At 46.6% G+C, this 25,833-nt stretch overlaps 1 long non-coding RNA gene across 2 annotated transcripts in view; it reads left to right on the forward strand.

The window, feature by feature from the left end:
- Positions 1–9,282: 9,282 nt before the first annotated feature.
- LOC144783474 (uncharacterized) overlaps positions 9,283–25,833 on the forward strand; it is a 453,048-nt gene continuing 436,497 nt past the window's right edge. The window contains exon 1 of one of the 2 annotated variants that reach the window (XR_013601453.1): positions 9,283–9,451. This is a non-coding gene — a long non-coding RNA (uncharacterized LOC144783474). Of the gene's footprint in view, positions 9,452–10,027; positions 10,109–25,833 lie in introns of those variants that run through there. The other variant, XR_013601452.1, reaches the window with a different exon arrangement.

Raw genomic sequence — 25,833 nt, forward strand, 5'->3', positions numbered from 1 at the left:
TATCACCACCACATTTATGTGGCAGCATGGCAAAAATCAAATCAAATCATTGGTAAAGCCAATATATCTAACGTGGTTTTCCTAATTTAAAAAAAATTTTTTTGTAAAGCTTTATTACAAAAACATTCAAATGAAAAGGCTGCCTATGGCTGCTCGCGTGTAAATGCACAAGTAGCCGCCTGTCAATGTTGTTGTAATGAAGTTTTACAAAAAACTAACAAAAATGGCTCCCCCCTGCATGCATGTACCTCCACACTAATGAGCGACAATTTTGGAACGGGCCGATTCAAAGATAGCCTCCCATGTGTTTGCATACACCTGCATGCACTCAGAAGGATGGGGGATGGGTTAAAACCCTGTTTCATGCTGTGACATCTCAAGCAATGCAGGATGCGATGCACTCTGAGGAGGAGAGTAGAACCAGTAGCAGTGTCGGGGGAGCTGCCAAGCCCTCATAAACTTTAATATGTTACCAAAAATATAAACAAAAATAAAGGCAAAAAGTCAATTTTTTATGAAAAGCCATAATGGCTCACAAATCCCTGGCACGGAAAGGGACTATTATTTTCTCTGTGAGCTGCAACATTGTGCCTGGATACAATGGTGTCACTCACAGAGAAAGCAACCAATGGCTCAAGTGGGATGAGGCATTCCCCTTGTTGGATACCATGGTGGTTGGAAGCAAAATGTGAATGGCAGATGAACGGACCAATGAATGAAGAGGGCTGAGGCATTTCCCATGTTGGATACGATGGTGGGTGGAAGCAAAATGTGAATGACAGATTAACGGACCAATGAATGAAGAGGGCTGAGGCATTTCCCATGTTGTGTACTATGGTAGATGGAAGCAAAATGTGAATGGCAGATGAACAGACCAATGGGTGAAGAGGGCTGAGGTATCTCCTATGCTGGATACCATGGTGGGTGGAAGCAAACTGTGAATGACAGATGGACAGACCATTGGATATAGAGGGCTGGCTGAGTGCCCTTCTTAGTAAATAAACTATATCAGACTTTTACCAAAATCAACAGACCAGGGCTAACATACCCCTTCATGTCCTCACTACATTATATTTTTTATTTCCTTGCCTGCACTGGACGTGAGTGATGCGTAACCTCAAGTCATGGTGTAGGTGAGAGGTAGAGTAAAGTAGTCGTCTGATCAAAGTCCTTATACTACATCGGGACAGTGCACTGTACAGTTATTTTTACATCACATATACTTACAATGTTATTCATATATAGGTATTATCCCACAATATTATGGTAAAGTGCCAAAATAGGACCTAAAACCCGGTCAGCAGTTTAGGCGTTATTCCAGTCAGCCTTCTCCTTCTAAGGGTAAACGCAAGCCAGGACCCTCTGGTCTCTCGGAGGGCTGAGCCATAGCATGCCATGTCTTTATGAACTGTGTGTGTCGTGGCCAGGTACTGTGAGTCGTGTCCCACATTTCAAGGCTGTGGTGTGATATGCCACCTGGAAGGGCGACATGTTGTTCTTCACAAGTCCCAAGACTTGTCGAGAGAGTGTCTGCAAACCATACGTTAATAGCTCTTAAATATTCAGCGTCGACCCTGCATTGCACATTTCAGCTTCATGGGGGGAATGGAGGTGTTTAAATGCTGGAAAAGACAGGTTGTTGTGCAGTTGGATGTCATGTTCCTCAGTGGTTGGGGACCAGATGCAAAGTGCCGTCTCTTATTTGTAGTTTTTGAAAAACAAGGGAAACCCAGCGGGTAGCCAAGAACCATGGGTATAACTAAGTTATGGAAACAAGGGTTCCTAGCTTATTTGGAATAATCACAATACCGTATAGAACATAATGGACTACTATACGTTAAATTCTCCTTGCCCAGCCGGACAAGGAATTTATTTCAACAAATGTCAAATTTAATCACAATATTTTTCAGACAAGTAGTATGACACAAGCCTGTGCCGCACTTTGAAAGGGAGAAGGTAGAGAAGAGTGAAAGGGGTGTTTTCAGGCAAGAAAAGGAGCAAGTCAGGGCACTTGTAAATGATAAGAAATAGTGACAGTGTCGCCTGGAGTGAAACAAACAATATCAAATTTAAAGTACTACATGTATGTACACTCATAGGTGTCGACGTTTCGATCCCTTTGCTCAATTAAGTAATTGGGATCATCATCAGGACTTTCAAATTAGAATTGCCTGAATGTAACAAAGCCTCTAGGCGCGAGGTATTGGGTAAAGGCGTCAAGCCTTCTTCGAGCAACCGAGGATGACGTCCCGTAAATGCCAGGAGTAAAGCACAGGTCCTGCTTGTATAGTTTACATCTATCCCGTAGCGGCTTTTCGCCGAGCCATTCTGAGCTCGGTTTTCACTCTTGTAAGATTCCAAGAGGATTTTTGAGGGAAATGGTTCTTCTTCTTTCAGCGCCGACTGGTTGTGTGGGCTTGAATAGTGATACTGAGTGGTTCACTAGGTGCTCGATGGCCGTGATAACTGATGAACAGTCGTCCACTCTTTGTTCGATCAATGTCGCAATGGTAGGCGAGTCAGATAGGAGCTCGCGTCTGGCCGGGATACTCCGTCTCGATGATCCCAATTACTTAATTGAGCAAAGGGATCGAAACGTCGACACCTATGAGTGTACATACATGTAGTACTTTAAATTTGATATTGTTTGTTTCACTCCAGGCGACACTGTCACTATTTCTTATCATTTACAAGTGCCCTGACTTGCTCCTTTTCTTGCCTGAAAACACCCCTTTCACTCTTCTCTACCTTCTCCCTTTCAAAGTGCGGCACAGGCTTGTGTCATACTACTTGTCTGAAAAATATTGTGATTAAATTTGACATTTGTTGAAATAAATTCCTTGTCCGGCTGGGCAAGGAGAATTTAACGTATAGTAGTCCATTGTGTTCTATACGGTATTGTGATTATTCCAAATAAGCTAGGAACCCTTGTTTCCATAACTTCGTCTCTAATTTGTAGGTCAAGGCACTCTCAAGGGAGCCTATGTCAAGTGTCAGCAGTTTTTTTGAGTCCTGTGTGTTCATTCAGGTGCTTGTAGTTCAATAGTTAAATATTGCACTACAACCCCCACAATGCAGTGGATCAAACAGGGCTGAATGAGCTGTCTACTTCTGACATGGAATAAATTGGCAGCTCTGTGGTCATAGGCCTAACTGCTCTTTGCTGTTGACCCATAATTGCAGAGTGGGCATTAACCAGCAGTTAACACCCTCAACAGGGGCATAAACAGTTGATAACACCACCTGCATTCTAAGATCAATGACAGGGAGGAGCAGGGGCGAGAGACTGAAAATGTGAGGAAAGTGCTTTATTATATGGTGTGGTTGTGCGACCTCACCAAGTAATAAAGGATACAATCACCTATCAGAACAGTAGCGGTTGCTACCAAATGGGTGGTGGGGGGGGTACTGGAGGGAATTAAAAATATATTAAAAAACCCACTTACCTGGATGTGGCCTGCCGCCACCTTTCCTCCGTCCTCTTCCTGGCTTCTGTACAGCAGGAAGCATCCGGCTCCCCTGAGCCAATCACAACGCTGCAATGCAGTGTTGTGATTGGTGAGCACCCAGGCTTCCCTGAGCCAATCACAATTCTGTGTTGTGATTGGTGAGCACCCAGGCTCCCCTTAGCCAATCACAACGCTGCAATGCAGTGTTGTGATTGGTGAGCACCCAGGCTCCCCTGAGCCAATCACAATGCTGTGTTGTGATTGGTGAGCGCCCTGGCTCCCCTTAGCCAATCACAAAGCTGCAATGCAGTGTTGTGATTGGTGAGCACCCAGGCTCCCCTTAGCCAATCACAACGCTGCAATGCAGTGTTGTGATTGGTGAGCACCCAGGCAGAATGGGACCCTGTGGGCACGTTCTCACCCAGGCTGTAATGTAGCCTAGGTGTACAACACACAATGTGAGCAGGAATGTTTGGCCAACATTCATGCGCACTTAGGAGGATGCCACCACTCCTCCCCAGCCTCTAAACAGCCCAACTCGCCCGCTCCCAAACAAAAGAAGCCAGTACCTTTTAAATAAAATTATAATAACCGTAAGTTATTATAATTTTATTTTTCCATTCTAAATTGCTCACTCAGTGAGCCGTGAGTGACGCTCCTCCGCCTTAGCAGAGAAACCACAACTGTATCAGAGTCAGGTTCACTTGTAAAACCTAAGCTCAGTCCTGGGTAGGCTGTGGTTCAGAGCAGTCAGGTTTTATCAAGGAGCAAGTCTAAAGTACCAAACGCAGTTGAATAAGAAAAACCCCCAACACAATATTAATCCGACACAAATGTATACATTTTGGTTGATCTTTATAGACACCTCAATGACAAAAATCCACCAAAATGTTCCACAGATAGGACTTTTAAAAAAAACAATAAATCACAGATTTTTACTTAGTTTAATAAATTGTTGTAATCTGCAGCGATTCGCAGTATAGGGTTAGCCACAACATGTAATTTGAAAATGGCTACAAGGTCCCTCTTGTGGTGACCACCTCTGGCAGGAAGCCAGTCACAGTGACCAATAAGGTCTTCGTCCAGTTCCAGAGTCAATGGTTGAACCGCCATAGGAATCAAAGGAGTGGTCCTGATGCAAGGGATGCGGGATGCTAAAGGTCCTATGAGTGAACTGCCATAGCAATCAATGGAGTGGTCCTGAAGCAAAAGGTGCAGGATGTTGAAGGTCCTAATGGTGAACCACTACATGAATCAAAGGAGTTGTCCTGATTCAAGGGATGCAGGATGCTGAAGGTCCTATGGGTGAACCGCCATAGGAATCAAAGGAGTGGTCCTGATGCAAGGGATGCAGGATGTTGAAGGACCTATGAGTGAACCGCCATAGGAATCAAAGGAGTGGTCCTGATGCAAGGGATGCGGGATGCTGAAGGTCCTATGAGTGAACCGCCATAGGAATCAAAGGAGTGGTCCTGATGCAAGGGATGCAGGATGCCAAAGATGCTCAAAGATTCTGAGGATGTTGAGCTGGTGTTGGAGGTTTTCCAGTGGCCAACCCTCCGTCCACGGGCACGGTGGGGTGGCTTTAACCTTAGCTGTGAATGTCCCTTGAAGTCCGGATGAAGTCCAGTCAAAAGTCAGTTACCACTGGTTAACTAGTCTCCAGTTACAGCAAAACTAGCAGTTTCCTTTAACTGGCAGTAACTTCCTTGATGGGTGACCAAACTGAAACTCTCTATGGGCCAGCCAACCCGGGTTCGATGTTTGAGGGCCGGGACTCCGTCTTTCAGGCTACATTTCGGCAGTCAGTGGCGACGATCAGGTGTTGCTGGCTACCAACTCTCCAACTAATTAATCAGAAGGAGGGATAAGGGATCGGAATCTCCGTTTCATTCCCCAAGGTTAGTTTGTAGTTATCAAAAAAGGAAACGGACACTAGTTACACCTTATGACCATTGGCATAAGGAATAAAGGACAGAGTAGCCTCAAAAAACTCTAAGTAATGGTTGGAAAGAGGTGCGGTATATCTGGTTCATCCGCCCCACATTAGAGTTGTGGCAGTTATCATTGGCTACTCCGAAGTAGTGAATTTGCCAGCCTCACCCGAGGCGCCTCTGGTCTAGGGTGCAGTGTCCAGAGAATTCAAGTGAAAAAGGGAGGTGTAAAGTAAACTGTGCAAAAAAGGAAAAAATTGTTAAAAATGGCAAACGACCCAGAAGTTCTTTAATAGGGGTTGTTTTTACCACGTTAAAAATTAGGTGATACGATTTTTAGACCGAGTTATTGGGTCTAATAGTATAATTAGTAAGGTACGTCGACATGTTTCAGCTCCTTGGGCCTGGAGGGGTCTATGGAGCTTTCGTCAGGACTAACAAACATCAAAAGATTGTACTTACACAATTAGTGTAGTAGTATTTCACATATAGGCACTCTTATTTTGGTTATGTAGTTCGGATATTCTCCTTCATAATCTGCAATGAGACGAGATAATGTACACAGAATGCACACACACACACCCCTTTCTTATCTTCTTAATGCATTTCATTATTTTGACCATGTTTGGTTAAGTGACATTTTCCTTCTACCAAAACATCTTAACTTTTAGAGAGGCAATACAGATGGAGAGTGGCAATGCTAATATTGTTAGAGGTTAAAAGATACTGGTATAAAGCGCTAGTTTGTATTTCACAATTCTATTTACAAATGTACAGAGTTTAATTTCCTGTAGATCTCATGTATTTCACAACTCTATCCACAAATGCACAGAGTTCAATAGCCTGTAGTTCTCATGTTGTTCACAAAGACGCTAGGGCGCGCTGATTTTTCGTAGCTAGTGGTACGCTGCATTATCATTTCTAACTGAGTGTTATGGCGCGGTCAAGAGGGATTGCAGTGCTATTGATTCCTCAGTCGCTAGATAGTCGTATTTTGTTAAGCTCACATAAATCTGAGCGTTTTGCAATTATTTCAAAGCGTTCGTTAAAGCGAGAGGAGGGGAGGGGCGGGCAAACACTTTAAACTGTGCAATATAAACAGCGGTCGTTTTCGCCTACCTGAAACCAAGTGCACTCCTGCTTCACCGGGGTGTCGCTTGCAGTGTGAAGCCCAGAGCTGTTGTAAAGAAGACTCCATTAGGCTAGGGATAGAAATTCATCTTACCGGAGTTTCTGGAGCTCAGGGGTGCCGGCGCCATTACCCGCGTGTATGGAGGATTACTGCCTTGTGCTGACTCTGCCCCGGGGTGTGGCTTAGGTTGAGAGCCCTGATCTTTAAAGGGCCCTGGTCAGCTGCAAATATGTGTCGATTTTTTTTCAACAGCGTCTAGTTAATCAGGCAACTTTATTGATCTGTCTCAGGCATTTGGGCTGGAGAGAGTTTTCTTGCTGGCTCAGTTAACGTTGTGAATATGTATTGGGACAAATATGAAACAGGCAACAGGGGTATATGATTATACACAGTCTTTTTAGTTCATAAGGATACAAGGTTAAACACAGTTATTCTCATGTAATTCAATTGGCAAATCGGTGCCAAGGGATGGCATCGTTCAACCCCTGTTCGCATGTTTTAAGGCGGTCTACCCACCTTTGTTCTTTTTCGAACAGTCGGCGTTCACAATTATTGTTTTTATCGGCAAGCATTTCGAGTACTGTCCAGTGGAGCTCTTCGCAGGAGTGACCTATCTCTACAAAGTGGGCGCAAAGTTTGGTGGTATTTTTCTTCAGCCTGATGTTACTTTTATGCTCACCAATCCTCAGCTTAATTTTGCGGCAAGTCATTCCGATGTATTTCTTGTTGCATGGGCAACTGACCATGTAGATGACGTGTGAGGAGTTGCAATTCGTATGCTGGCGTTGTGTCCATAACAGTGTGTCCGTCAGCTGTAATGTTTTTGATACTGTAGTAGTTTTACAGGCTACACAGGAGCCACAGGGGTAATGGCCAGTCACAGGGTTCATGGTCACATCCCTCGTGGTTAGTTGTTGTTGTTTCCTCACTGGGCGAGTATGGACCAAAACGTCCTTGATGTTCTTTGTTCTGCGATTTGCAAATCTAGGCTTTGGCCAGTTAAAGACTCCAGTATTCAGGATATGCCAGTTTTTATTGATCATTTTGTTTACCTCATATGTTGATGGGCAAAAGGTGGTAACACAGGTCGTAGATCTTGTATTTGTGCCTTGGGATAACTTTGTAAGAGGCACTCCCTGGGTTGATTGCTTGCTCTTTTTTTTACAGTACTTCACTGTTTTGGCGTTGTAATTACTTTGTAACAGCTTCTGACTTAGATCTTGTGCTTGAGTCAGATAGTCTTCATTCTTGCTGCAGTTACATTTCAGCCTCAGAAACTGGCTGAAGGGAAGATTGTCTCTTAGAGGCTTGGGGTGGTAACTCTGATATGAAAGCAGACTGTTCTTAGCAGTGGGTTTTGTGTAAGTTTTTGTCTGGAGGATACTGTTTTCCACAAAAATTGTAAGGTCCAAAAAGTCTAAGCTGTTGTTACTTGAGGTGTAGGAGAATTTCAGCCAGGGATCAAGATGGTTAAGCCAGTGTATAAATTGTTCCAAATCGTCTGTGGTGTCCCAAATCAGGATCACGTCATCTATATATCTCTTCCAGTAAAGAATACTGGAAGAGAAGATGTTCGCTGCGTTATGGATGAACTGGCGCTCGAAATTACTCACATACAGCCCGCTACCGACGGGGCGAAGGCACTGCCCATCGATGTGCCGTGTGTCTGGAGATAGAGGTCTTCCTCGTAAGCAAAAAAGTTCTCTTTCAAAGCTAGTTTGCAGCACTCGAGGATGAAATGTCTCGGTGTATTGTATTGCCACTCTTCAGAGTACAGGATATCTTCCAAAACTTGCAGTGTATCATCTTGTGGCAGACTTGTAAACAATGATTCCACATCCAAGCCCACCTTTTGCCCATCAACATATGAGGTAAACAAAATGATCAATAAAAACTGGCATATCCTGAATACTGGAGTCTTTAACTGGCCAAAGCCTAGATTTGCAAATCGCAGAACAAAGAACATCAAGGACGTTTTGGTCCATACTCGCCCAGTGAGGAAACAACAACAACTAACCACGAGGGATGTGACCATGAACCCTGTGACTGGCCATTACCCCTGTGGCTCCTGTGTAGCCTGTAAAACTACTACAGTATCAAAAACATTACAGCTGACGGACACACTGTTATGGACACAACGCCAGCATACGAATTGCAACTCCTCACACGTCATCTACATGGTCAGTTGCCCATGCAACAAGAAATACATCGGAATGACTTGCCGCAAAATTAAGCTGAGGATTGGTGAGCATAAAAGTAACATCAGGCTGAAGAAAAATACCACCAAACTTTGCGCCCACTTTGTAGAGATAGGTCACTCCTGCGAAGAGCTCCACTGGACAGTACTCGAAATGCTTGCCGATAAAAACAATAATTGTGAACGCCGACTGTTCGAAAAAGAACAAAGGTGGGTAGACCGCCTTAAAACATGCGAACAGGGGTTGAACGATGCCATCCCTTGGCACCGATTTGCCAATTGAATTACATGAGAATAACTGTGTTTAACCTTGTATCCTTATGAACTAAAAAGACTGTGTATAATCATATACCCCTGTTGCCTGTTTCATATTTGTCCCAATACATATTCACAACGTTAATTGAGTCAGCAAGAAAACTCTCTCCAGCCCAAATGCCTGAGACAGATCAATAAAGTTGCCTGATTAACTAGACGCTGTTGAAAAAAAATCGACACGTATTTGCAGCTGACCAGGGCCCTTTAAAGATCAGGGCTCTCAACCTAAGCCACACCCCGGGGCAGAGTCAGCACAAGGCAGTAATCCTCCATACACGCGGGTAATGGCGCCGGCACCCCTGAGCTCCAGAAACTCCGGTAAGATGAATTTCTATCCCTAGCCTAATGGAGTCTTCTTTACAACAGCTCTGGGCTTCACACTGCAAGCGACACCCCGGTGAAGCAGGAGTGCACTTGGTTTCAGGTAGGCGAAAACGACCGCTGTTTATATTGCACAGTTTAAAGTGTTTGCCCGCCCCTCCCCTCCTCTCGCTTTAACGAACGCTTTGAAATAATTGCAAAACGCGCAGATTTATGTGAGCTTAACAAAATACGACTATCTAGCGACTGAGGAATCAATAGCGCTGCAATCCCTCTTGACCGCGCCATAACACTCAGTTAGAAATGATAATGCAGCGTACTACTAGCTACGAAAAATCAGCGCGCCCTAGCGTCTTTGTGAACAACATGAGAACTACAGGCTATTGAACTCTGTGCATTTGTGGATAGAGTTGTGAAATACATGAGATCTACAGGAAATTAAACTCTGTACATTTGTAAATAGAATTGTGAAATACAAACTAGCGCTTTATACCAGTATCTTTTAACCTCTAACAATATTAGCATTGCCACTCTCCATCTGTATTGCCTCTCTAAAAGTTAAGATGTTTTGGTAGAAGGAAAATGTCACTTAACCAAACATGGTCAAAATAATGAAATGCATTAAGAAGATAAGAAAGGGGTGTGTGTGTGTGCATTCTGTGTACATTATCTCGTCTCATTGCAGATTATGAAGGAGAATATCCGAACTACATAACCAAAATAAGAGTGCCTATATGTGAAATACTACTACACTAATTGTGTAAGTACAATCTTTTGATGTTTGTTAGTCCTGACGAAAGCTCCATAGACCCCTCCAGGCCCAAGGAGCTGAAACATGTCGACGTACCTTACTAATTATACTATTAGACCCAATAACTCGGTCTAAAAATCGTATCACCTAATTTTTAACGTGGTAAAAACAACCCCTATTAAAGAACTTCTGGGTCGTTTGCCATTTTTAACTATTTTTTCCTTTTTTGCACAGTTTACTTTACACCTCCCTTTTTCACTTGAATTCTCTGGACACTGCACCCTAGACCAGAGGCGCCTCGGGTGAGGCTGGCAAATTCACTACTTCGGAGTAGCCAATGATAACTGCCACAACTCTAATGTGGGGCGGATGAACCAGATATACCGCACCTCTTTCCAACCATTACTTAGAGTTTTTTGAGGCTACTCTGTCCTTTATTCCTTATGCCAATGGTCATAAGGTGTAACTAGTGTCCGTTTCCTTTTTTGATAACTACATACCAACTCTCCAAGCCAGGCTCCTTCAGCTTTTATTGCTCTGGGGCTTTAACAGAGTCAGCCAACTGACTTTTGCCATCAAATTCCTTGATTGGGGCCCAGGGACAACTTTGCCTCGAGCGGGACACCACAGGCGCAGTCCTCTCTTTGCTAGCCCAAGGTGCAGCAATTGCAGTCAAGTCTTTGGAAGATCCTTTTTTTCTAGGTCCAGGGAACAGCAGGGCAGTCCTTCATTGGTCCTCTTTCCAGTACAGATAGGATCTGAGGTCGGGCTGCCAAGGGTACCACTTTTATGCCCACTTTGAGTTCAGGGGCATGGGATGGCTAACTAGGTAATCGAACTACCAGGTCCCTCCCACCTGATGCAAAATCCCTGTGAAGTGTGGCATCTAGCTATCTTAGGGTACACTATTCTGCCCACTCTCAACATGGCGGAACCCTTCTCTTTTTGGGGGAGCTCCCTAGCCCAGCCCAGGGATGTGGATAGCTGAGGGCACCACTCCCCTTGACAACCAGTTTGGCAACGGCACATCCCTCTCTCATAGCTGCCAAGTTTTCAGTTTGCTTATGTGTGACATTTACAGACTTTCTCCTCAGCATATATGACTGCCCGGGTGACACTTTATAGAGAGAAAGAAATAGAGAGAACATAGAAAGTGAGGAGCAGAGGTGAGAGAGAGAGAACGAGAGACAAAGACAGCAAGAGAAAGATAATGAAAGTGAGGAGCAAGGGAGAGAGAGTCAGAGAGAGAGAGAAAGAGAGATAGAAAGATAATGAAAGTGAGGAGCAAGAGTGAGAGAAAGAGAGAGAGAGAGAGAGAGAGAGCAATGAAAGTGAGGAGCAAGGGTGAGAGAGAGAGAGAGAGCGATAGAGAGATCAATGAAAATGAGGCGCAGGGGTGAGAGAGAGAGAGAGAGCAATGAAAGTGAGGAGCAAGAGTGAGAGAGAGAGAGAGAGAGAGAGAGAGAGAGAGCAATGAAAGTGAGGAGCAAGGGTGAGAGAGAGAGAGAGCGATAGAGAGATCAATGAAAATGAGGCGCAGGGGTGAGAAAGAGAGAGAGAGAGAGCAATGAAAGTGAGGAGCAAGGGTGAGAGAGAGAGAGAGAGCGATAGAGAGATCAATGAAAATGAGGCGCAGGGGTGAGAGAGAGAGAGAGAGAGAGCAATGAAAGTGAGGAGCAAGGGTGAGAGAGAGAGAGAGAGAGAGAGAGAGAGAGCAAGGAAAGTGAGGAGCAAGGGTGAGAGAGAGAGAACGAGAGACAAAGAGAGCAAGAGAAAGATAATGAAAGTGAGGAGCAAGGGAGGGAGAGAGAGAGTGAGAGAGACAGAGAGCAATGAAAGTGAGGAGCAAGGGTGAGAGAGAGAGAGAGAGCGATAGAGAGATCAATGAAAATGAGGCGCAGGGGTGAGAGAGAGAGAGAGAGAGCAATGAAAGTGAGGAGCAAGGGTGAGAGAGAGAGAGAGAGAGAGAGAGAGAGAGAGAGCAATGAAAGTGAGGAGCAAGGGTGAGAGAGAGAGAGAGAGAGAGAGCGATAGAGAGATCAATGAAAGTGAGGAGCAAGGGTGAGAGAGAGAGAGAGAGAGAGAGAGAGAGAGCAATGAAAGTGAGGAGCAAGGGTGAGAGAGAGAGAACGAGAGATAAAGAGAGCGAGAGAAAGATAATTAAAGTGAGGAGCAAGGGAGAGAGAGAGAGACAGAGACAGAGAGAGAGCAATGAAAGTGAGGAGCACGGGTGAGAGAGAGAGAGAGAGAGAGAGAGCAATGAAAGTGAGGAGCAAGGGTGAGAGAGAGAGAGAGAGAGAGAGAGAGAGAGAGAGAGAGAAAGATAATTAAAGTGAGGAGCAAGGGAGAGAGAGTCAGAGAGAGAGAGAAAGAGAGATAGAAAGATAATGAAAGTGAGGAGCAAGGGTGAGAGAGAGAGAGAGAGAGAGAGAGAGCAATGAAAGTGAGGGGCAGGTGTGAGAGAGAGAGCAAGAGAGAGATTATTGATAGTGAGGGACAGAGGCAAATGATAGGGCGACCAGATTCGCTAAACAAAAAACCAGGACAGGCCATAGACATAGAAGTAGGACAACAGTTTGCAGCAACCGTGGACTTTAACCCCTTCCATGCTTGTGACGGAACCGTTCCGTCATCAGTCACAGCTGAGCTGTGCTGATGACGGAACGGTTCCGTCACGACCGCGCCCTGTTCTGGAATGTCCAGCACAGGGGCGGAATCGGCGCCGCACAGAAGCGGTTAAAGTAGGATAATTTGAGAGCTGTAAAAGACATAGAAAAAGGACTATGACAGCATTCTCCACCGACACAGATGAAGAATTACAGATGACAGATCAGAGGTCTTTTATTGGCTGTAACCGTAATTCCATTTCAACAGACTCTGACTCAACATTTCCTGTAGTCGGTGACCACCCTTGTCTCGTAACTCCAAGTATGTGTTCTTATGAAATAAGTGAATATACATATGCTGTAGTCGTCAAACTCAGGTACTGCTGTTAGTAGAATACTCCTCATAAAGCGACCCCCCTACATTCAACACAGTTAATGTGGGGGGAGGAAAAATAACTGCATCAAAAATGAGTCCTCTGTCCCTTACTTGGAGAGTATCTATCACACATTCAGCAGAGCATTCTCTTGCTAAGTTGGCTGATTTTTTGCTCAGTGCACATGGGATCATTTGTGAACCCCTAATCTACATTGCCATAGCTCAGACGGGTGGGGTGCGACTAAGACTAGAACTTCTTCCCTAGGGGCACCCTTCAGCGACAATCCATGACATAACCTGACTCACCTAGGTTAGGATGGAGGGTCACAAGATAAGTCCCTGCCTGCTCAAACTCCATCATAGGGAAACCCTCACTTTACAACCACAGTACTGGCCATGAAAAGAATGCATCCCTCCTAAAACCAGGGAATCCCTCCAATGGGTAAATCCACAATCACAGATATGAGCCTGCCCACCAGAATATGCAGGACCAAAAGAATAAGTAACTGCTGATTGTTGTGCTATTCAAATCCCCTTGCATGTTGGAAAATTCAGAAGCTCTCGAGAAGGGGGCATGGGTAAATTAGATTACCAAGATAGTCCTGCTTTGAAGAAATCGCCTGTATAATAGACTTTCCAACTTAAACTGACAAAGACAAATTAAAACCCTGACTCATGGACCACATAGATCCCCTACCCAGCAACCTGACATTTAATTAAAATCAACTAATCAGAGTCGGTAGTACTACCAGACACACACACACACAACCACACCCACACACAACCACACACACACAACCACACACACACACAACCATACAAACACACACAACCACACACAGACACACACCCACACACACACAATCACACACACACAACCACACACACACACAACCACAACCACACACACAACCACAACCACACACAGAACCACACGCACAACCACACACACAACCACAAACACACACACAACCTCAAACACACACACAACCACAACACACACACAACCACAACCACACACACAACCACAACACACACACACACATGCACACCCACACACACACATACACAACCCTAGAAAACTATAGTTTCACCCTGGACAGCAAGAGGTCTTACCTCAGCAGCTATAAGGAAGACCCAACATCCAGCACAACAGCACGTTGGCTCTATGGGGTAAGGTGTGTGCTCGGACATGCCCTCAACCGCAGACACCATCTGAATCCAGGAACAACGCCACAGGGCCATGTAACTGGCAGGTGTACGATACAGTATCTGAAAACCCATAAAATAAGAGTGGTGCAGTCTTGAGTTAATAAATGGCATCATAAGAAGTGATTAGCGCGGTTTACCATGGTGTGCTCAGTCATGTGCACCGGGGTTGACAGTCGCTTCCCAACCCAGCGAAACACCTCCTGTAACGGGTCAGAACACCGCTGGTTTTGTCCACTGTGTGCTAATCGGCTCATTAAACGTGTTTAATGGATTGGTGCGTAATCTTCACTGCCCAGCCGGAGAATGCTGAATCACTTTCCCTGCCGACTACTACATTCACCTGAGTGACATCACACTGTAACTTCTCCACCAGTGCGAGGTGAGCATGTGCACGTCAATTTTACACCAGTGTGCATTCTCAACCCAGACACTACCCAAAAAGCAGGACATTTCTTTGCTTAACCCAGGAACTAGTCAAAAATTAAAGGGGAATGAATCACACATCCTGTTCTTACCAGGGTTTAGGGTTCTTGTATGATGAAGACCCTCATTCACATTAAGCATACGGAGCTGTATATATTGATTCTCCGCTCTGTTGTTAAGTGAGTATTATCATCATTGGGTCTTATATCACTCGAGTGCTCAGTTCTCCAAGTGGTCTCCTTATCCTCTACCTGGAGGTAGACCATCTAGTTTTTCAATAGTTGTGAAAGTAAGTGCTAAGGTGTGTTGTGAAGAGTGAGGTTAAAATTGCCTCCTGTCCTCAGTTAAATCTTGTATTTGCCAAGGATGGGACAAGATTAAAAAGGTGAATTGGTGGCACCGTAGTGGAAGTGTCAAGAAGCCAAAGGTGATCACGGAGACGTATGAGGAGCCTAATGTCAAGGCGGAGTCTAACGGTTTTGGGGGGTCTGGCTGTAAGGGGAAAGAGTTGTTTATGTTACAGAAGGGTATTATACAGCTTCCAGGGGGTACCTCTAGCCAACTACCCATATGCTCTTCTACCCTCCACCGCCTTGAGGACCCCACTACTAGTCTCCGTGGTGGTGGAAAATCTGCATATTACCCCCCAAGAGCTCCCCTCTTCCCAAACAACTATCCGGGATGATGATTTAACTTGACCAGATCTGGGTTTAGACTTATGCAGGGGATACGGTTTACAAGATAAAAGTAAGATTCTGGAGTTTGGTGGGTCGCCGCTTGTGACCGCCCTCACAGGACTACACCTTTTCAGCAGTACCCCTTCAAATCATCCTTCCTTGATATCACATCTATCTGTAACCCCTGACCTTGATGTAAGTGGTATACAGTCTTGTCATCCTCCAGACCAAGAGATTAAGATGTCAACTTCCTTATTGTGCTTAGACATGCTTTTATCCTCAATTCTAGAGCAGCTAGAAATATTTGTTGGTGGTTTGGACTGTATCTTTGACACAGTGACAGCGATATCAAGGGAACCGATAAGCAGTAAGAAGGAAACGGATGTAGATGGGGGGAACTAGTGTAAAAGGACGGAAGCTCAATGTCTGGCAGAAGGACTGTACAGAAAGAGTCTCATTGTCAAATCAACTTTGTCTCCTCAGGGAGGAAAACCACAATATAAGAAGTTTTCCAAAATGGTTCCACATTCCGATACTCCAGTTGATTCCATAAAATGTATCTTTGATACCATTTCCGATACGAAGAGTAGGAATGTTAATTCCCAGGGTGGAGACCAGGATGCGTTCCTTATCTTGAAATCCCAGTCTAAAGCAGGGGTTAAATAATGGTGAACTAAGTCCATCTCAGGCAGAGGTTGTGGAGCGGAAGAAAAAGCGAAGAGGGAAGAAGAAAAAGCTTGCAGAAGATTTGAAAAAAAGGGCCTAAGGGCAGGGCCGGACTGGGACCGGAAACCGGCTCTGGCAAACTGATCCGCCGGCCCCCCATGGGGAGAGGGGGGATTTCAGCCAAGCTGTTTTCTAGAGCCGGTTTCGGATGATTTTGTTAGTAAGGGCCGATATTGCCGGCCCCAAGTAACAAAAACGGCCCCCAGGGGTCCAAAACCAGCCCCCACCCTGGAAAATGCCCGATGCCCCCTACGGCCAGTCCGGCCCTACCTAAGGGGAATACGCTTTACAGAGGGAATGGAGGTCTTGCAACGCACTGAGGGTACAATGAATAGTCATTAAGCAACTCAAAAAGCCATGGTCTCCAACTGTGGTCCAGTTTATTCATTGGCTGATGGGTCTGTAGCGGCACTAGTAGTGGAACGCGTGCCCCGCCCTTCCTGTATGCCGACGCTGAATCCAATGGCTGCCCCTTTATTGGATCCAGGCACAAAGAGGGGCACTTTTGTGTCGGAAGGTTCAAACTCTGTATGTGGATACCTTTACATTGGAGCTTATTCCTCTTTTAGATGTAGACTTTAATTTTAAATAGGTCATTGCTGCTGAAATGTTTTTCGAAGATCGCAAATTTGAAGTAAATTCAAGGTAGCAAAATCGATTTGGTTTCCCTTTTACCCCTTGGGTCTGGTTTTAAATCAAGGGCAATTTTTTATTCCAAACTTGATCCTACAATTTTCTGAATGTCTGCAATGTAGGGGGTTAGATGTCATCCCAATTTTAGGAGGGGATGGGTTGCATGTCATGGGTCCCCAGGCCCCATGTCTTAGTGAGTGACCTCCTATTGATTATAGGGGGCTAAAATCCACCTAGGCAAGCATGGCAGACTGGTATCTATTATGGAATCTCGGGTCCCCCTGGCACAAGTGTTTCATGAAGATGAATGAATGAAATAGGTTTTCTATAGCGCGTAGCTACCCTGAGGCCTTGTGGCGCTTATGACCAGGCAGAAGAGAGCACAGCAAGTTAATGAGTGGCACTAAAGAGGTGGGTTTTAAGCAATTTACAGAAGATTTGTAAATTGGATTCCCTATGGAGAGTAAGGGGAAGAGAGTTCCAGAGGTTGGAGGCATTCAAAGAGAAGGAACGTCTGTCGCATCTGGATCTTCGTACTTTCCTTGTAGAAGCAAGGAAGGCATCGCTGGAGGCGGAGCGAAGACTCCTAGAAGGAAGGTAGGGGGACACCAGAGGATGGATAATGGCCAGTCCAGTTTTCCGAATAGCTCCATGGGCAAGGCACATGGCCTTGAAACGTATTCTAGCCTGGATGGGAAGCCAATGAAGTCCTCAGTGCGGGGCTCGCAGACTGCCTCCGAGGGATCTGGAGGAGTAGGCGGGCCGTGCATATCTGGATCACTTAAAGTTTTAAGACAGTGGCAAGAGGGGCACCCAAATAAAGGGCGTTCCCATAATCCAGTCGGGACAGGATAAGGGCTTGCACCAAGATCCTGCGTGCCTGAAAGGGGAGTAGAGGTAGGATTGTCCTTAGCATCCTCATAAGGCCAAAGCACGTAGCTGAGAGCTTGGCGGCTTGATGGTTGAAGCAGAGGGAACTGTCAAGCCATATGCCAAGGCTCTTAATCTGCTGCTTTGGAACAGGCATGGTGCCAAGGCAGGTCAGCCAGGATAGTGTCAAGGGGGTGAGGGTGATTTGCCCAGGAACATTAGTTCTGTCTTGTCCCGTTTAGCTTAAGGTGAGATAGTTCCATCCATTCGGTTAAAGCCTCTAGGCAAGTGCCTACAGCTCAATATGAACCCTCCGGGTGGTTTAATGCCACCACCAGTTGGGTATCATCTGCATAGGTGATGATATGAATGCCGAATGGAAGTACTATCCCTGCCAATGGCGCCATATAGGTGTTAAAAAGCGTGGGGATCAGGGAGGAGCCCTGGGGGACCCCACAGCTAAGAGGCCATTGGTTAGATGTTACAGTATCCTCAGTGACTTGAAAGAAGTGATCCTGTAGAAAGAACTGGAGCCAAGTGAGAGCCACGTGCGTCACTCCAAGATTATTTAAACAATCAAGCAAGATGGTATAATCAACAGTGTCAAAAGCGGCACTGAGATCCAGCAAGATGATTGCTGCTGAGCCGCCCTGGTCTGCCAGTCTCCTGGCCTCTTCTGTTACTGCTAGTAAGGCAGTCTCTGTCCAAAACTTAGGACGAAACCCTGTCTGGGACTCATGGAGTAGATTGTTTGACTCCAGGTAGTGGACTAGAGTGGAGTTGATGTGTCTCTCAATCAGCTTACTCAGCCAGGGAAGAAGAGAAATGGGTCGGTAATTGGCCAGGTTGGAGGTATCTCGGTTTGGTTTTTTCAGAGGGCTCTGACCTGGGCCCATTTCCAGGCTGAGGGTACCTTTCCCGTAGTAATAGAGGCATTTAGGGTCTTCAGAATTACTGGGAAGATGGCTTCCATGACCAGAGTGAGATGTTGCGGAGGAGCCGGGTCCATAGGTGAAACGGAGGTGACCCTAGAGATGAGTGTGTTCAGCGTCACCTCATCTAACAGTGGAAACTCGGCTAGTGAACACTGTGGTTTTTAGAAGGAACTCTTGCTGCTGGAGGCTGCAGACCCACTCTGGAGAGGAAGGAAGGATTGGGATATCAAGTGATCTTTTTGATGGAAATATTTCGCCAGGTTATCACAACGGACTTGTGCATCGTCTGAGTTGGGGCTTTTGTGTGGTATGGTAGTGAGGGATTTGACAATACGTAAGATTTCTTTGGGTGAGTTCGCAGCTGCACTAATCTTCTCCTTGTAAATTGAGGATTGGGCGATTTTAATTTCAGCCTTATAATTTCTTATTGCCTCTTTGTAAACATTTTTCCTTTCGTCTGTTAGGTTCTGTCTCCATCTCCTTTCAAGTTTCCTACAAGTTTGTTTAAGTTCTCTTAGTTTAAGGGAGGACCAAGGTGCCAGCTTTTATTTGGGTTTCTTACAGGAAAGCTTTTTTGGGAGTAGTGTGTCCAATGAATTTTGGATCCAGAAATTGAAGTTGCTATTTGCCCTTTCTGGATCCAGATCAACAGAGGGGGTAGTGGCAGCTAAAGTTTTAGACCACCGGCAAGAGGACAGATTTGCCCATTTCCTTTCTAGTCGCGGAGTAAAACTCTGCGAAGGAGGATTGACTGCAGTTTCCCAAACCAAGGGAACTAGTAAATGATAAGTCCTGGGGAGAGGGATGGGGAGCCTACTGAGAGAGCCTGATTATTGCTGAGCACAGGATCATGGAGATGACCATTGACGTGCGTGGGGGCAAAGCCTTTCTGCAAAATTTGGAGCGCCGAGAGGCTAGCTAGTAGGTGTTTTGCCATATGGTCGGAGGGGTCGTCCAGATGGATATTAAGATCACCTAGTACTGTGAAATTAGCAGAGGTTAGGGCTGAATCAGTGACAAAAGAGGGAAGTGAGTTGAGAAACTTACCTAAGGGACCAGGGGGGCGGTAGAGTAGCAGGCCGGAGAAAGAATTGGTAGGTGAGAGATCTAAGGTGAAAATCATGCTCTCAACGTCAGGTAGATCCTCCGTAGAAGACCGACAGCAATAATTATCTTTAAAGATAATAACTAGCCCTCCGCCTCTTCCTGTCTTGTATTAAGTACCCTGTACCCTGATTGCAAGATCTGGATGATGGCTGGATCAGCTTCGTCCTGTAACCAGGTCTCTGTCAGGAATAAAACATCAGGTTTAAGATCTTCAATGAGGAGGGCCAGTTAGACTGAGTGTTTTGGGAGAGAGCGACAGTTTAAAAGAATATTTTTTATAGAGGGTCAGCCTCCTGAGTAGCCTTACTATTAGGTTGAAACTTAAAATCGCAGTGAGGGCAATTGGCAGGACTGTTAGCGAGGGTCAGAGAGTGTAGGCATTTAGTGCCCGTGACTCCGCGCAGGTTCAGTAGTGTCTGGGCGTTATAAGCAAGTGTTTGTTGAAAACTGCCAGGGTTCATGGCCCCTGGTCCCGGACGGTCCCGGACGGGCGCAGACAGGCTTGCCTTTGGTGCGCCGGCGGCACGCCCGCTACCCGCATCCACTGCGCGGCCTTCCTGACATGCGCCCTAAGTAGTCCCCTCCTGCCTCCACACCAGACCGCTGACAGGGTCTAGAACTGGGAGACCGGAAGTACTACTCCTTCCTTTCCTGCCCTCCGTTCAATCGGCACGGAACACGCCGTGATGGACCGGGGCGGGAGGAGATGCACAGGATTCAACAGTGAGTGATTTTTAAATTTTTTAAAAGGTGCAGATCACAACAAACAGCGCTCGAAATGCCAGTTAGGTGTTGCCGTGCGTCAGAGCAGCTCCCGACAGACTCTGCCACCGTCTGTCTTTGCATGATGAGCCCCTTTGACGCAACTGGCTACCCAGTGCAGTATCCAGCATCTCCCAGAGTAGCCACCTGGAACGACCTTCCAAATAGCAATGAGCAAAAGATTATGGGCCAGATGTAGGTAATTTTATTTTACCACTTCTTAAATACCGAATCATACCGATTCGGTATTTAAGAAGTGGTAAAATAGAGGGGGGGAGATGTAGGTATTTCAGATTCGGTAAATACCGAATCGTTAAGATTCAGTATTTACCGATTCTGTAAATACCGATTCGGTTTTGCCCATTGATTCCTATGGGCCTTGCAGCCCATAGGAATCAATGGGCAATACCGATTCTGTAATTACAGAATCGGTAAATACCGATTTTAGCAAGGGTGCAGGGGGTGTCACTTTGACACCCTCTGGCACCCCAAAAATAGGCATGTGCGCCATGTGGCACACAGACATGCCCTAAGGGCATGTCTGTGTGTCACATGGCACAGGTGTGCATGCACACATGTGCATGCACACCTGGATTCGGTATTTTACCACCCAATTGGATTGGGTGGTAAAATACCGATTCTTAAAGCCCTGTGGCACTCTGACATGTGCCAGCTACATCTGCATTTACAGAATCGGTATTTTACCGAGTCTGTATTTACCGATTCGGTAATTTTACCGAATCGGAAATACAGAATCGGTAAAATACCGATTCTGTAAATGCATGCCCTACATCTCAAAATCCAATTACCGGTCGGTAACGGCCGAATTCGGCCGTTACCGACCGGTAATTGGCCACCTACATCTGGCCCTTGATCTTGGAATGCGGCTGGAATAAAGAACAGCAGGGAGACGCTACATTCTTTGAGGTCATTGGGGGCTGATGTAGTCTGTCTCCAGGAGACCTGGTGCACGTGGTATTGGTAAGTGATGATTTCATTATTTTAGATTGTAAAGCAATACTTTCAAGTAGAGGGCATGTGAAGGGGGGCATATCACTTGTCTAATAGAATTCAGTGGAGGTATGAATGTTATAAGGACCCAAGCAATTTATTCATAGCTGTAACCCTGTTTAACCTCGGAAGAGAGCAAAGGTTTTCTCCCCTACTAGTGATAGATGCCTATATCCCTACAGACTAGTTATGATGGGATAATCTCTCATCTAGTTGCGCACTGTGCACATGGTGTTACCTTACACCTTAATTGATTAAGCACTTTCAACTTTAATACAATTATTAATCAGTTATTTATTATCACAATCTGATTGTCTTCAATCAATCAACTTATATTACATTCCATACTTTTTATACAATTGTAATCAATAAATTACCACAATGTTTTTCAAACCATTATACAATATTCACTGTAATAACACTTTATAACCAGTAATAACATTTGACATTTCACAATTTAACAATTCCTGCCCAAAGCATTTCGGCACTGAATTGTGCCTTCATCGGGGGCTGATCTCTCTGGGTTATTTGCGTGATCAGTCAGCCAATGATTTCTGGGACTTGTTGTGCTGTTATCTTGACTGGTTATAACGACCTGTTGAGTGAATATTCTCTTCCTGTAGTTACTGCCGTCGCTGTTCTTAAACCTCTACTCGCGTTGAATTCTACTATCGTAGTTAGCAGTCTCACGGCGTCTTGCTCATGTGTACCATTCAATACTTCGCGCTACGAACTAAACCTATATATATCCCTACAGAGGCATCTCATGATATGCTCTCCAGAGAGGTTTTTTCTTTTAATAAGAAAGTCTCTGATAAGGACTTTCTCCACAGATAATTTTGGTAGGGGACCTAAATTGCTAAATTTTCCAATTACGTGAGGTAGAAAAAGGGGATGAGTTATGGATCCCCCCAGCTCTTTTTCCCACCAAAGTAAGAACTAATAAAGAGAGGGAAAATATTATTGGCCCAGCTGAAAACACACAGATTGTGTTATAGCGAATGGAGGCTTCCCTCTGACTCCGCTGCAGCATTTACTCATAAAGCCCCAGCGGGAGCATCAATTTTGGATTATGTCATGGTAGCATGTACTTCTTTCCATGTGCTGGGTGACCTAAAAGTCACAGACCCCCTACTCAGTGACCATAATCTTTTAATCATTTCTGTGAATTTTAACACAATCCCTATTAGTTCCTGGAAACTGTTTTTTGAAAACAGATTTTAATTGTCTGAACACACATATGAGGCATAGCTCCGAGCACCGGAGACTGCTGCAAACATTGGCATGGCAAAAATATCATATCCAGACTTTTACAGGAAACATCCCCCCCCCCCCCTCCCGCCCCTCCCCCCCAATTGCGCTGCTGCTAAGATAGAAAAGAAACAGTTGTACAAAAGACATGCGGAGTCCAATCAAGACACTTCACAATATTACCAAATGTCCGGGTGTCAAGGCAACGGGAGGGCCGTTCTGTCAGGCAGAGGGTCCAAGTCCAGCCCCCGGTAGTCGGCCCACCTCTTCCAGATTTTAAAGTGCTTGCCAGGACATCCCCTGGCCAGAAATATAGGTTGCTCCAGCCCCATGCAGAAGTCCCTGCCGTTCCTCCAGGCGGCCAGAGGCGGGGCTTGGGGCGCCTTCCAGGCTTTGGCAATGTCTCGTATGGCTAACGTAAGGCCCAGAAGCAACAAATGGCGCTTGTACCTGTTGCCCCCAATGCCCTCCATGACATGCAATACAGTAATGTAGATATTTAAATTGGATCAGGCGCAGGCGAGTGGAAATTGCAGCAGCCCGCGGGCTTGCCAGGGCTTCATTTCAGTCTTCCTCCTCTAGATCCCCAACATCCTCATCCCACGCAGACCTAAGTTTAAGTAGATCGGAGGAGCAGTGGTGGACCAGTGTCTAGATGCATGACATTTTCTTATCTGGCAACTCACCCATGAATAGTTTAGCCTCTAGCGGACTAAAGTCAGGGAGCTGCTCTAGAGCAGTCAAGTAGGGCGTTAGGGCATGTCGAAATTGAAGATATTTAAAAAACTGGGAGCGGGGCATCCCGAACTCGTCCTGCAAGTTCTGAAATGACTTCAGGGAACATCCTATTATCACATCCCCCAGCGAGGAAACGCCTATCGCGTCCCATACCCGGATGCCCACAAGCGCGGCCAGGTGGGGCAGGCGACCATTATGCCAAAGAGGGGTTTCCTGAGTGAGCACGACCCACCATCCCATTCTACGCAGCGCCTGCCTCCAGACGTAAAACACCACTTGCGTGGCAGAGGGAAGACACCGCCGAAGCGCCGCCGAGTACAGCAGCGTATGGACCGAAGCCGAGCCCATGAGGAATCGCTCAACCGCATATGCAGGGTCGCCTCTGTCTCCATACCACCAGTCATTCAAGACCAGCAGATGTGCAGCCTGGTAATAAGAGAGCACGTCAGTAGTGGCCAATCCCCCGGTATATGTAGAGTGGAAACAGGTCCGCAACCCCTACGCGCGCAATCCCCCCCTCCCACAAGAACCCACTCAGCACCGAGTTGACTTGCTGAAACCAGCGCGGCGGAATTTGATATGGATGATTTTGTAACTGATACACGATGCGAGGGAGCACTACCATCTTAAAGATGGCCGATCTGCCATATATAGTCAACGGCATATGGGACCACACCTTTATATTTTCGCGCGTACGATCCCACACGGGGGTAAGGTTGCGCTCCCGAGAAACCGAATCCACCTCCGACAGGTACACCCCCAAATACTGCACCCCGCCCGATGCCATCTGGAGGCCCGACGCCCACTCCCCCACCTGCCCCCGCTCACCGAGTACCCACAGCGTTGACTTAGCCGAGTTCATATAAAGGCCGGAAGTTTCACCGAAAATTTTCAGAATGCGCAACAGCCACGTCCCTGAGCGATCTAGATCCGTAAGAAAAAACAATACGTCATCAGCGTATAGCGCTATTTTGTCAGCCAGGCCCGCAGACCACCGAAAGCCCTTGAGTTGGGCATCAATGCGCACCCACGCCGCAAGGGGATCCATGGCAAGCGCGAACAGGTAAGGGGACAGGGGCCAGCCCTGACGCGTCCCCCGCCAAACCGAAAAGGATCGAGAGACCCCCCCCCAACAAGTACGGAGGCCGTAAGATCAGTATAGAGCAACCGCACTTACGCCAAGAAGCGCTGGTCCCGATTGAGGCGGCACAATAGGGCAAACAAATATATCCAGCTCAGGTAGTCAAAGGTGCGGTCCATATCCGCCAGAAATAGCGCAGCCTGCTCCCCCAGGCTCCTCCAAGCAGAGATCGTAATGTGAGCGCGCCGAATATTATGGCGAGTAGCCCTCTGAGGCATGAAGCCTGCCTGATCCGGATGAACCAGATCCACAATGTGAGGTTTAAGCCTATTGGCCAGAACCTTAGCCTCCGTATTGAGCAGCTATATCGGGCGGTAGGACGCATGACTCTCCGGGGGCCTGCCCGGCTTCAAAAACACCACTACCTCTGCGTGTCGCCAATCCGGTGGGAGCACCCCCACCTCGCGCGCCTCCTCCATCACCGGACGGAGCCGTGGACCCAACTGCACATAAAACCGCCGAAAAAATTCACAGGGGAAGCCATTTGGCCCCGGCGCCTTACCGGGGTTCAGCTCACCCAGGGCCGTTCCAATTTCATCGTCAGTCAGCGGCTTGTCCAGCAAGTCCCGCACGTCGTGCGATACCGCACGCGGGGGAAGGTCATCAATGAATCGCTGGATCATATCGGCCAGCAAGCACCCCCGGGGCGCATAGAGCTCCTCGTAATATGCAGCGAAGCTATCAGCAATTGCGGTGGGTTCAAGTATGGGCCCCCCCCAGGACCTACGATTTGGGGAAGCGGCTGGGCATGAAGTGTGCCCTGACACAAGCGATGTAGCATTTTGCACGATTTGTCCCCCCACTGGCACACCCGAGTACGAGTGGCCAGCGAAGCCTGTCACGCCTCATCCATCAGCACTGTGGCGTACTGTTGCTGGGTAAGTACTAGCTGTCGCCTGGCGAGTCCACCATCTACTCCCCGACTTCTACGCTCCAAGTCTTCTAATGCCGCCTCGACCTGCACCAACTCTTTCCGCCGTTCCCTACAGGCTGCCGCACACCAGTAGATGTCTACACCCCGCAGAGTGGGCTTTAACGCCTCCCACAGGGTAATCGGGGAGTCCACGGAGCCTACATTAGACACCAGAAAATGATCTAACTCCATAGCTATGTGTTCCCTGTAGTCTTCCTGCATCAGATGCCACCCCGACATACGCCACCGAAACGGCTGCCTGGCTGGGCCTACACTAAATTTGAGGGCTACTGGTGAGTGATCAGACAAGGCCCTCAGCAGTATATCCACCAACAGGATTCTATAGGCCAGCC

This window comes from Lissotriton helveticus, chromosome 9 (genome assembly GCF_964261635.1).
Source record: "Lissotriton helveticus chromosome 9, aLisHel1.1, whole genome shotgun sequence".
NCBI classification, from domain to species: Eukaryota; Metazoa; Chordata; class Amphibia; order Caudata; family Salamandridae; genus Lissotriton; species Lissotriton helveticus.